Source organism: Macrobrachium nipponense, chromosome 3 (genome assembly GCF_015104395.2).
Source record: "Macrobrachium nipponense isolate FS-2020 chromosome 3, ASM1510439v2, whole genome shotgun sequence".
NCBI classification, from domain to species: domain Eukaryota; kingdom Metazoa; phylum Arthropoda; class Malacostraca; order Decapoda; family Palaemonidae; genus Macrobrachium; species Macrobrachium nipponense.
Genome location: NC_087202.1, coordinates 67664085 through 67676530, shown reverse-complemented (window position 1 = coordinate 67676530; position 12446 = coordinate 67664085).

Here is a 12446-nt window from a genome sequence, read left to right as displayed (position 1 = left end):
CCTCTCCTGTCTTCCACAACACCCCCCCCCCCCCCCACTTAAATCTGAGGTGAAATGACGCGTTGTTTCACCAACGAAACGTAAAATCTAAACGTTATATTTTATCAGAAATAATTGGTCTGTACTGTTAAGCACGCACATTATTTATATTTCACATTGTCATACCAATGAATAAATCATAGATATCACATTGTAAAATTCCTGTATCTTCAACTCAATGCGAAACACCTTTTTTCAGACCTTGTTAGACTTTTCCATAGGGCTTTCCTACCCCTACTCACCAACAACATCACAACAACAACAAAGTAGTTTGTAGGCCTACTTCCCGAGTAAGCGAAACCCCAGATGACTGCATCATAACAGGGACGCCAACGTGCATTATTTATAATGACCCGTCCTTCCCCCAGCGTCATGAATCTCGTTAATGACCAAACGAACCAAATTAATCATACATACTCCAGTCACCTCCCTGGATCCACTTGACCTGGCCTGCAACCTCCACTCCTCAGCTCCCCATCTGCATATAGACGACTCGTAATTATAATTAGAAATTAACGAGATTTTACGTCACTGGTTTCTCTTGAGGGTCTGACATTACGAGTGCTGTTTTCATATGAGGGGCCAGGTGAAGGAATTTCGTTCCATTTTTGCGTAAGACTTCTTGACCATTCCCTTTTTTGTTCTGTCCCATTCTTGCTTTATATGCTATTCTAATTTGCCCCCTGACTAACGACTGCAAGAGCGTTAGTCTCTCCTTGACATGGATCTCGTTCTGGGAGAAAATGGAGAGAGAAGTATTTTCCCAAGAGATCCAACATTAAATTCTTCTCAACAGTAAAAATCATAAAGCAGCGTCTAATTCTTTCTGCTTACATCCCGTTTGTCTCCTTACGTATTATTCTCTCTTTCTTCGTATTAGTTCCTCCTTAAATTCTTTCTTTTGTCTCTATCTTCGTGAGCGGAAATCTTCCAATTATGGCTGTCAACTGATTCGGCCATTCATTCCCACTTTCTTAACATATTGCTCCATGTCCTATGTGGTAAACAAGTCTGGCTTCAACGACAAACTTCTCTATCTAATCAATATCTAAATCACTGATATCTGTCACTACAGCCTTCTCTAATCGGTGTTTGTGACACGGCGTAATATTTATGGTTCTTTCACGTTCAATGGATGGGCCACTCGCCGCTCTTTGGATAACGCTTTCATGTTATTTAGCAGGTATCGAGCAGGTCTGACGTATTTAGGATGCACCCGTCCTTGTTTGCTTTAAAGCTTTGGTGTCATGAAAAGAAAAAAAAATGGCGCTTTTTATTTATCACCCTACTCTTGGTTCAAAGCGCGTCCAAAAATACGTCGTTTACCTGCCTGGGAAAGTAAAGTCTTTCGGAGTGATTTCCCACAAGAGAGAGAGAGAGAGAGAGAGAGAGGAGATCAAAGCAGAAAGCTGAGAAAAAACCAAACACATAAAAAAATCAAACTGTTAAAAGATTAACAAAATAAAAAACTCCCAAATCTGCAATGAAAATAATAATTCATAAAGAAATGAGTCTAAACGCTAATTTCAAAAATGTCTCACATAAAAGAAATATACCAAATCGAATGTATAAGTGTTAGGGATCGTGAATCCACTCAGGATCTTTATTACAATAAACAAAAGGATTCAACACAAACGATGGAAACTCGGGATACGAATATAGAAAGAAACTCAAACAGACCAGAAGTTTATTTTCAATCTTATTTACAAAAACAAATGCAGAATGGTTACTCCTATTTACATAACAAAATTAAATCTGACAATATGTGAAAAGGGGGAAACAGTGCAGTAATGAAATACTTGCTGGCCAGTTTTGCCACTGTTGAGATTAGTGCTCGAAGCGAGGGCTTCACAAAAGGGGACAGTAGAAACTTCAGACGGCTTCTTATCTTCTGACTGCAGGAAGGAATGCCTAAGTCTTGAAACTGGAAGGGCGGGTTATTTCTCAAAACCACTTGCAGGACGTTTCTTCTCTGAAAGGGTACTCGACGTCGGGATCTCCCTCTCTCTTTCTCTCCGACTACGAACTGCGGGCTTTATTTGTTTCCGTTCCCACTCTCTCTCGTGCATCCTCTTCCTCTCTTACCCTTCGTCTCTTCCTTCTTCTCTTATCTCTGATGATCTGATTCTCTATTCCTCAGAGTCATATATATATATATATATATATATATATATATATATATATATATATATATATATATATATATATACGTCGATCTCGGGGCGGGGCTGAAAAGGGCGGAGCTAACCAGCAAACGTCACCGGCCCTCGGCAGGAACTTTTTAGAAGGCTCTCGACGAAATGTTACGTCATATTCAAAACGCGGCGCTTCTAACGACTGCCGCGTGCTGGAGTTCCACAAAACACCAGGGTATTCTCGAACAATCATGAGAACAAACGCCTCAAACATATGGGGGAATGAATTCCTTCTTGCTGCAGACCTACTCGAAGAAGATACATTTTCCTTTCCTTTAATATATGTTTCTTCGCTATAGAGCGATTACCATGACAAAAAGCAGTAAGAAAATGGAGGCATGTACTGCTTAAAAATGGTATTACAAGCTGTTACACGATTCGCTTTGTAGATGACTATCATAAAATTTGCACATTATTACGAAGCGCACGAAATTCCACAAATGGAAAGGTTTGTTAAGTATACTTTTTGCGTAATTTGGTAATACACAAGAAGACTATTAAATAAAGGTAACATAATTTGCTAATGCCCTGCTCTAATTGGTCAAGAAATAAGATTATAGATACGACGATAAAGGTGGGGACATCTGATTTGGCTAAAGCAATAAGGCGACATACGAGAAGTTTTTATGTTATCGTATAAACACGTTTTATATCGTTTTTAAATTAATATTATCTTCTGGAAATTATATCTTTTAAAACTAAGGTGCAATACCGCTATCATTGTTTTATAATTTTCAAACTCTGCACTACTACACAATCTGACGAGTAACATGATCATAATAGCATGATATAGTCCATGTAACATGATCATAATAGCATGAAAATATGTCCCTACGGAAATAATCGTTTAACTTATACATATTTCCCGACTCAAACCCATACTAAGAAACCAGCTTCCTTTCCTTTACCACATTTCGTTTATAAGTTACCTCTTCCATAGCAAACTCTCTTATGGCTCGCTTGAAACCACTCCGAAATAAATATTTAAAAAGCAGCAGAGGGAAGAAAAATAAACTGAATAAATATACATTCATAAGGGTACCCTCACGACTATCACACTGGAAGCAAAGAAATGGAGGAATCTTACAGCCAGCGGAGTGCGCCTAATCAGCAGAAAACATAGCAAACCAAAAAAAGCAAACCAAAAACCTACCAGTGTTTCGTGGCGTGCCTTTGATATTGTGCCACGCTGACACTTTAATCCGAATAAGCAAGCAGCCATCTCCGAACAAAATGCAAAAAATGGTCATCAGACCAGATGCAAATTTCCTTCGGGATTTTTGTTTATTCGCTCTGCTGTGCATAGCTCATCTTGTTAGTCGCAGGTAACAGCGGTTCGACAAATGTTGCCCTTCATTTCATGTTCGTCCACTATAAAACCTTACATATGATGTAAAATATCGCTGTCTAAATTTATAAATAAAAATAAGGCGGGAGGTTGGGGGGATCAAGTACTAGTATATTTTACACCTGCTGAACCAAGACACAGTTATCAAATAATGATTTTTATGAACGCTATTTCTAAGAAAAAAAAAAATCTTACCGCGAAAAAACGACCAGAGAAACGCTTCAAATTATGTTTCTGAGAGAATTTTCTAATCACCTTGGATTACCTTACTCTTTCATATTTTAACTTTAAAATAATTCTTCTAGTAAAGTAACCATTTATTTCATTCTATCATTTCAGGCAACATTTGACAAGAAACTATCCATGATCGAATGTCGACAGTTTAATATCATTCTGATTCAAATGAAATAACGCAAAATTACGTCAAGGAATAAGCTTGTAATACCAGTAACCTTGAACCTTGAAAAGGTACAGAAGTGCTGCGCATTCTCATATAACTGGACAATTTGAAGTTGAAGCAAAAATATTTAGAAACCTGTCGGCTAACAAGAAAGAGCAGCATGGACCATGAGTGACTGTGCCAGGGTATGTTGCCAATCACTCGAAACTCAGTTATTTGTTTCTCCAAAGGAAGACAAGAAACTCGGACGTAATAGAATTACAAAGGGCGAAAAGCTACCGAAGTTGAGGACGCAGCGTCAGATTTATGCATTTTACTAACAGTAAAGATTCCGTGAGACTCAAAGAAAACAAGTAAAAAATGCGCCGAGGATTTTTCTGCACAATCGAGCTTTCTGTACAACGTATATATTGCTTGTATAAAACTATCAGCTCCGAGCCAACGACCGGTTGCGGTTCAGTTGATCCCAAGATGCGGCAGAATGAGGGTGCTTCGCACGCCTCTGGAAAGTACTGCCGGACGCACGATCCATGGCTAACTTTAACCTTTAATAAAATCAAACTACAAAGATCTGAGGGCGGGCATAAAAACCGTGGGCACAGAAAGCCAGCACAGAAAACTAAAACAGGCAACGGAGATTTTTCTAATGATTAAATTACAATTTTTATTGCTTTTTGAGTATTGACATTAACGGTTACATAGCATATGTCTCTGTTCTCCCTATAATCTGAAGTATCATGTGATAGTACTAATACACTAAAATAATCATCTCCCATATTAATATCACTAGGATGCACCCACTGTCATAGTATTGTTGTTAAAATTAACGGTGTGTCAAGATTCAAATATAAAATTTCAAGAAAAACAGAATATTATATATTTATATAGGATATATATATATATATATATATCTATATATATATATATATATATATATATATATATATATCTATATATATATATATATATATATATATATAATATATGATATATATATATCTTAGAGATGTATCGGATGTCTGAAAATGGGATTTGCGGATGCAGATATAAATTTCTTTTAAATTTGTGCACACAGATGCGGATATCAATCTTTTAAGTCTGCAGATGTGGATGCGGATACGAATATTTGATGTTGATATCCTCGCAGATGCAGATGCAGATAATTTGTAATGCTAAATAATTTAGATATGTTTAATTGTTAAGGACGACTTTAAGCTTCATAATTCAAAATTATGTGTTACCAGGATGATAGAAGGTAGTGGAGAAGGGGCATCAGGCCACCGACCCCTTAATATAAAGATAACTGTGGGAAAGGAGAAGAAGGATGCTGGATGGGGAACCAGCGATACATGCTCATTGCATGATAAGGGTAACAAAACTTGAATCCATGCTTCGCATTAGAGAGAGAAAGAGAGAGAGAATGTTTCCTAAAAAAAAAAGCAATACTCTGCCTTTATGATCACAACAGCTTCAAATGACATCAAATTACTAAAACAAATATGTTTTAAAGCAAATATGGTATAAAACAAATATGCTATAACAGAAGCTACTTATGAAGAATATAATGTATGAAATGCATAATTTTGTGTCAGGCATTCTGTAGAATAAAACGAAAAAGTCAAGTATAGAAAAAAAAATACTACTTTTACCTACAATGTATGAGTATGAACTATTGAACCTTGGGTAAGGTTTGATATCCGCACATCAGCATTCTCAAACTGCGGATGTGGATGCGGATGTTGCTTGCAATGCTAATGCGGATGCGGATGATGGTTCCAATGATAATGTGGATGCGGATGATGGTTGCAATGATAATGCGGATGCTGATATGGATGCAAATATTAAGAAATTGTCAATGCGGATGCAGATCTGGATTTATAAAAAAATAAGATGCAGATATCCGATCCATCTTTTCTATATATATATAAATATATATTATATATATTAATATATATTATATAAATATATCTATATATATATATATATTTATATATATGTATATAGTAAATATATATAAAATATATATATATATATATATATATATATATATATATATATATATATATATATATATATATATATATATATATATATATAAATATATATATTAAGTATATATATATATAATATATGTATTAAGTATAAATATATATATATATAATATATATTATATATATATATATATATATATATATATATATATATATATACTATATATAATAGAAGATGACAGACCTTTAGATACAAAAACAGAACGGAGGGCGTGGTTACAGTTTGTTAATCTAGGCGGCGTGTTCTTTAAGCAAAATAGACAAGGAGAGACGATCAAGGGAAAATCCAGGATGGAGATTTAAATTCCTTGTTGACATGGTAGGAAATAAGATGATGATGGGCACAAGAATAGAGGACGAAAATGGATTTTGGGAAGCGACGAGTTGAAATTCTTGTAACCAGAAGAATAGGCCTATGCAGATGTAGTTCTAGTTAGCGCGGAAAACACGTAAACTAAAATGTTAACGAAAATGAAACTAACTAAAACAATGTCAAGTCATGACTGGATTTTCATCATTTTGTTCCTTCTAAATAATTAGTATCTATCTATCTCTTTGTAGTATAGTTCATAAATCTATTTTTTACTTTATAATAGCCTGTCTTCACCACGAAGACTTAAGAAATTAGAATATGAACTAAAATAACTTAAAAGTAGTAGGTTGAAACTCTAAATGAATTTTCAATACAATCGACTAGAATGTAGGAAACACTTCCCCGTAGAAAAAAAACCCTCATGAAAAAATGCATAATCCTCACTGAGGTTAATCAAACGACCAGGGTACCAGTTATCAAATAAATTTACTCGTCCATAAGATCCAATTAATTCGTTACTATGCTTCATTATCCTCGAGATGTAAGTGCATGACGACATTACCACCAAATCACCGTACTTTTCCCAAATTCCCCTAGTCAATTTCGCAGATTAAAGATATCAACTAATCAAATTAACATATTTTAATTACTGATCTGTTTACCAAGGCAGGGGATGCAAAAGAGGCTATTTATAGAAGCAGAGAGTGGATCTTATTAGAAGCCATACATGGGTTAAGTGGAAAAGGGCTTTCATTCACTGCTGAAGCCATGAATGAAGATGATGAGTGTACGCTAAAGACATTTGCTATTTGTAGTCTACACGTTATTTGAAATGCCTCTCCACGAGCGGTTTCATCAACCTAATTAACTTTGGAATAACTTGGGAGTCAAGAGACGAGGAGAGAGTTATGGTGTATCGTAAGAGTGACTTTGCGGATTCATTAAAGGCGATTTTCGCAGAACGTGATGCGTGTCTTTATAGCACATAAACTCTGATCAGGGATCAACAACGATTAATTAAAGCCTTTAATTAAATTCCAGTGTTTGCAGAATCGATCATTAAATCCTACGTTATCATCCCACTATAAAAATGCAATACCTGTTCATAAATATCTTTTGTGTGTGTGTGTGTGTGTGTGTGTGTGTGTGTGTGTGCGCGCGCGTGTGTGTAAAACCTCGAATATGGTGCACCTACTTTTCAGTGACCGCATTTGCGTCAAGCTATATTCCCCCTTGAAGTGGCTGCATATAGTTTTCATGCTATGGTGCTCATTTGGGTGTCATTTTAGACCTGAGTAGTTGAGATTTATTGCATTGTGCTAAGGAAGATAAAAAATATACAAGATGAAAAATTATGCGCTAAATTTACCTGAACTAAAACATTTCTAAATTGGGGTGTACAATAATATTCACCACGCACAACATCAATAAATTAAATTTACAATGATAATTAAGTTGTTGCAATTTTGTTGCACAACGCACTAATGCATATTGCACCATAATTACTTCATGCAATCAATTTCTTTAAAGGTTATTTGTTTTCATTTATAGCACGGGAGGAATAAAACGCAGATTTTTAGCTTTACTACATAGCACATAACATGCAAAGTGCATGATTCAGAATGGTTGCAGTTACAAAACCCCTTCAGTTATGCCATTACCATTAACGGACTGGTGCACAAGTTATGCCATTACCATTAACGGACTGGTGCATATGATAACGATGGACGTGAGAGTAAATAAGCAAAATTGTGTCAGAAGTTCCAAGCAAATAGGCGAATGGTCTGACGGAAACTAACACCGGGCGGGAGTTATTCATCAGTAACAGTGTTGATAATGATTATAGGACCCTTTTGCATAAGGCTTTTGGGATCAAAGAAGAAACAATATGAAATATCATGGATGTACCATGAAACGCATTAACAAAATACTCTTATCCATTCTACTCATTCGGAATGATATGCCAAAAAAAATGGCATTACGATACTCACAACTATAGCATATGATTGCTGTGTTTCACAAAATCTACACCACACTGTGAACATGGAAAAAATATACCGGCACTTCTTCTATAGAAACGAGTGCCCAGTAAATGGGTGCAGTGAATTATATGTAAAACACACAATCATACATGCCCTTGTGTAAAGGAACAGGTAAGAGTACATTAACATGTACGTTACGTACGAAGATACAAAACAACAGACACAATCTTTTAAGACGTTAACGCAGACCTAATCATCGACCTGATCACAATCCCAAGAATAAAGAAGAAATGGAAATTAAGATGATTGGCTTAAAAACTTGTTATGCAAGGCATTCGGCATTCATCCAAAGTAAATTTTGCATGCGGATTTGCTTCATCCAATGATGAGCTGGTATTTTTGATCGAATAATACGTGGGTGGTTTTAATCGATTGATTGATTGATTGAGAAACGATTGATTGATTGAGAGAGAGAGAGAGAGAGAGAGAGAGAGAGAGAGAGAGAGAGAGAGAGAGAGAGAGAGAATCTGACAAAGAAACTTCTTACCCAATCATACTCTAAAATATACGAGCACCACTATATAACATGAGGAAAAGTTAAGACTAATAGGGAGAATCTACCCAAACATTACTTTTTCAAACGTCCATATGACGTCATTCATGGGTGACAGGGCAGCTCCTTCTTAAAGAACTAAAGTACAAATTTTACAAACCTTCTATGTGTTAATATTATTTGCTGTGCAGCTATTATCTAGTTAAAAGAGGTAATAATACATTGTGGATGGTGGCCAATTTAAAAGACATAAACAAATAAAGGCAATATGGTCAAGAAAGGATTAAGAAGTGAAAGCAAGATATTGAGACTGACCAGGCTATACCTGGCTCTGATTGGTGATGAATAATAAATTAACAGGGAACGCGTAGCCGGAAGAGCTGCAGCAGAGGTAAGAATGTCCTTTAGGAGCTGGATCAAAAGGTCGCGTCATTTCCCAAAGGAGCGCGTAAGGGTAACTGAAGGAGGTAGTGCGCAAAACTTTTCAGCTAATAAAACTCTTTTGTAGAGCAACCAAGTCATTTTTTCCCAATAATTTCTCCAAAGATGATGTGCACACACCGTGTCTTCATACGGATGATGGAGTTCACCAAGAAAAATAATTTATTATTAAAGATTAATAACAACATCTGAAAAACAAACTTAAAGAGAGAGAGAGAGAGAGAGAGAGAGATCTTACCTTACCTTACAGACCTTACATCTTGTTCGGGTTGCCCAAGGTCCCTCAGTGTGAGGCACCTCTAATGTCTACCAGAGAGTTGCTAATGCATCTTCCGGTATATTTTGCATCTTCCAATCTTGGATCAGATGAGCTGGCAACTCATTGAATAGACGCTGCATTGTCGATGCTGGTGCGCAATGGATTAATGTCCTGTGTGCTTTCCTTATTTTTCCTGGTATAGTTTTGGGCACATAATCTACCCCTGCTTGCTCTTTCTGATATTTTTAGCTCCATGATGTTTTCGGCAATTCTGTCTATCTGTTTCCATGCCTGATTGTCTCATTATTAGGTCCCCTATATGCATATAGCTTTCCTTCTCTATCTCCATAATTTATTGATTCAAATTTATCAGAGTTAAATACCATCCTATTTACCTCTACCCACTCATATACTTTGTTAAGGTCTCTTTGTAGCGCGTTCCTGTCTACATCATAAGTATTTTCTCTACTTATTCTTGTGTCATCGGCGAAACTACTCACTACCGAGTCCTTAACATTATTGTCTATGTCTGCAATCACAATAACAAACAGCAATGCAGCTAGCACCGTACCTTGAGGCACACCGGATATTACCTTAGCTTCATCCGATTTCTCATCGTTTGCAATAACTATCTGTTTTCTGTTGTGTAAAAATTCTTTTAACCATCTTCCTACTTTGTCCACTATATTATGTTTTCTAATTTTCTTCGCTAATATATATGATCTGCCTTGTCAAAAGCTTTTGCAAAGTCTAGATAAACCACATCTGTTTCTTTTCCGTTTTTCATATTTTGTTTATGTTCTCACGGTGGACTAACAGTTGGGTTTGTGTACTTTTTATGGGTACAAAACCATGTTGTCCTATATTAAGAAAAATTATATTTTATTAAATGTTTCATAATATTTTTCTTCATTACCCTTTCATACACTTTCATAATATGTGATGTTAGACTCACAGGCCTATAATTACTTGCCTCTAGTCTTGATCCACTTTTGAAAGTAGGGGTAATATATGCTAATTTGTGCTCATCATAAATCTTACTTGTATCTACACTTTGCCTTAATAATATTGCAAGGGGCTTTGCGATAGCATGAACTACTTTCTTTAACAAAATAGCAGGGACACCATCAGGCCCAGCTACTGCTCCATTTTTAATATCATTAATAGCCTGCAATATATCGGATTCACTAATCTTGTCTGATATATTCATTATTTTCATCACTTACTTCTGTATCATTATCTTCATTATCAATTCTAGGGGTAAATTCTCTCTTATATCTTTCTGCCCATATGTTGCATATTTCCTTTTTTTCATTTGTTAATATCCCTTCAATTCTTAGAGGGCCTATTTCTATTTTTCTTTTATTCATCTTTTTCGCATACAAGTACAATAGTTCGGGGGTTTGCTTGATATTTACTAGGGTTTTTGTTCTTCCAAGTCCCGTTTTTCATTTTCTTTTGATTGTATAATCTTTTGTTCTGCATTTTCTATTGTACTTTTTAGTTCTATAACTTTCCATGCATTTTTTTCTTTTGCAAGACCTTTTTTTCCACTTTTTGATTTTCTGGAACAAGATCCTTCTGTCTCTTGGTATGCATGACTGATGTTTACTTTTCTTCTTCGGTATATACTTATCCACTATTTTCTCTAATATTTTATATAATATCTCCGTATTTACCTGTATATCATCACTTACGAAAATGTTATCCCAGTCTTTGTTTAATTCTTCATTTATTTTGACCATTTTATATTTTTACTGTAGAAATTGTATTTTCCATATCCTTCCCACTTTTTCATCTCTTGTTTATCTCTGTTTTCACTTGCTTTGGAATGGACTATTAATTCTATGACATTATGGTCTCAAATACTCGCATTATAAACTAACGTTTTTTCAACATAATTCACCTCATTCACAAATACTAGATCTAAAGTATTTTCCTTTCTTGTTGGCAGGTGATTTATTTGTTGAATGTTGTATTCTAGTAGCATATCTAATAGCTTTTCAAATTGCCTCTTATCTTCTGCACTACTATTACTCTCTTTTTTATATGTATAGATACAGCCACAATCTCCTATTCGTTCTTTCCAATCTACGAAAGGAAAGTTAAAGTCTCCGGATAGGAGAATAGTCCAGTCCTTGTGATTTCTACATATATCATCCAATTTTTCTATTATTGTATCAAACTCTTTAGTATTAGGGGGTCTATATATTACTATGTTTATTAATTTTTCAGATTCAAATTCTACTGCTATTAGTTCACATTCTGAGTTACTATATTTCTCATATATTTTTCCTTGTTTTATGTCTTTCCCATATATTGTGGTTCCCCATTGATTCCTATTTTTTCTATCTCATCTATAAGTTTGGAACCCTTTTATTTGATTATCTTTACCAGTCTCTTGCGAATACCAGGTTTCACTTATATTCATTATATCTATTTTCTTTTCAATTTGGGTTAGTTCTTCTAAGAACTCTATTTTTCTTTTTGAGTTACTCGTAACTAAACCGTGCGCATTCATCACTATGATGGTTTGTGCTTTATCTCTTTCATTTAATGTGGGTAATAATCAGGATTTTCCTGTCTTTTTGCTGTTATGGTATGTTGTTCTTTACTTCATTTCCAGAAATTCTGACATTAAAAAATCCAACTTTTCCAGAATATCTTATCTTCCTTCATCATAATTATTCATTTTGTGTACGAATCTGCAATTGTCTCCGTATCTGCACCATCCTCTAGCATCGTACATACAGTATTTGTCTCTTGAGCTGTATCTTGGAACTGATGCTTGCCAATTCTTTGCCGAACTCCATAGCACGGTGATGGCTTGTTTTTTTCCTTCACCTCATGTTCTTTGTTCCTCTC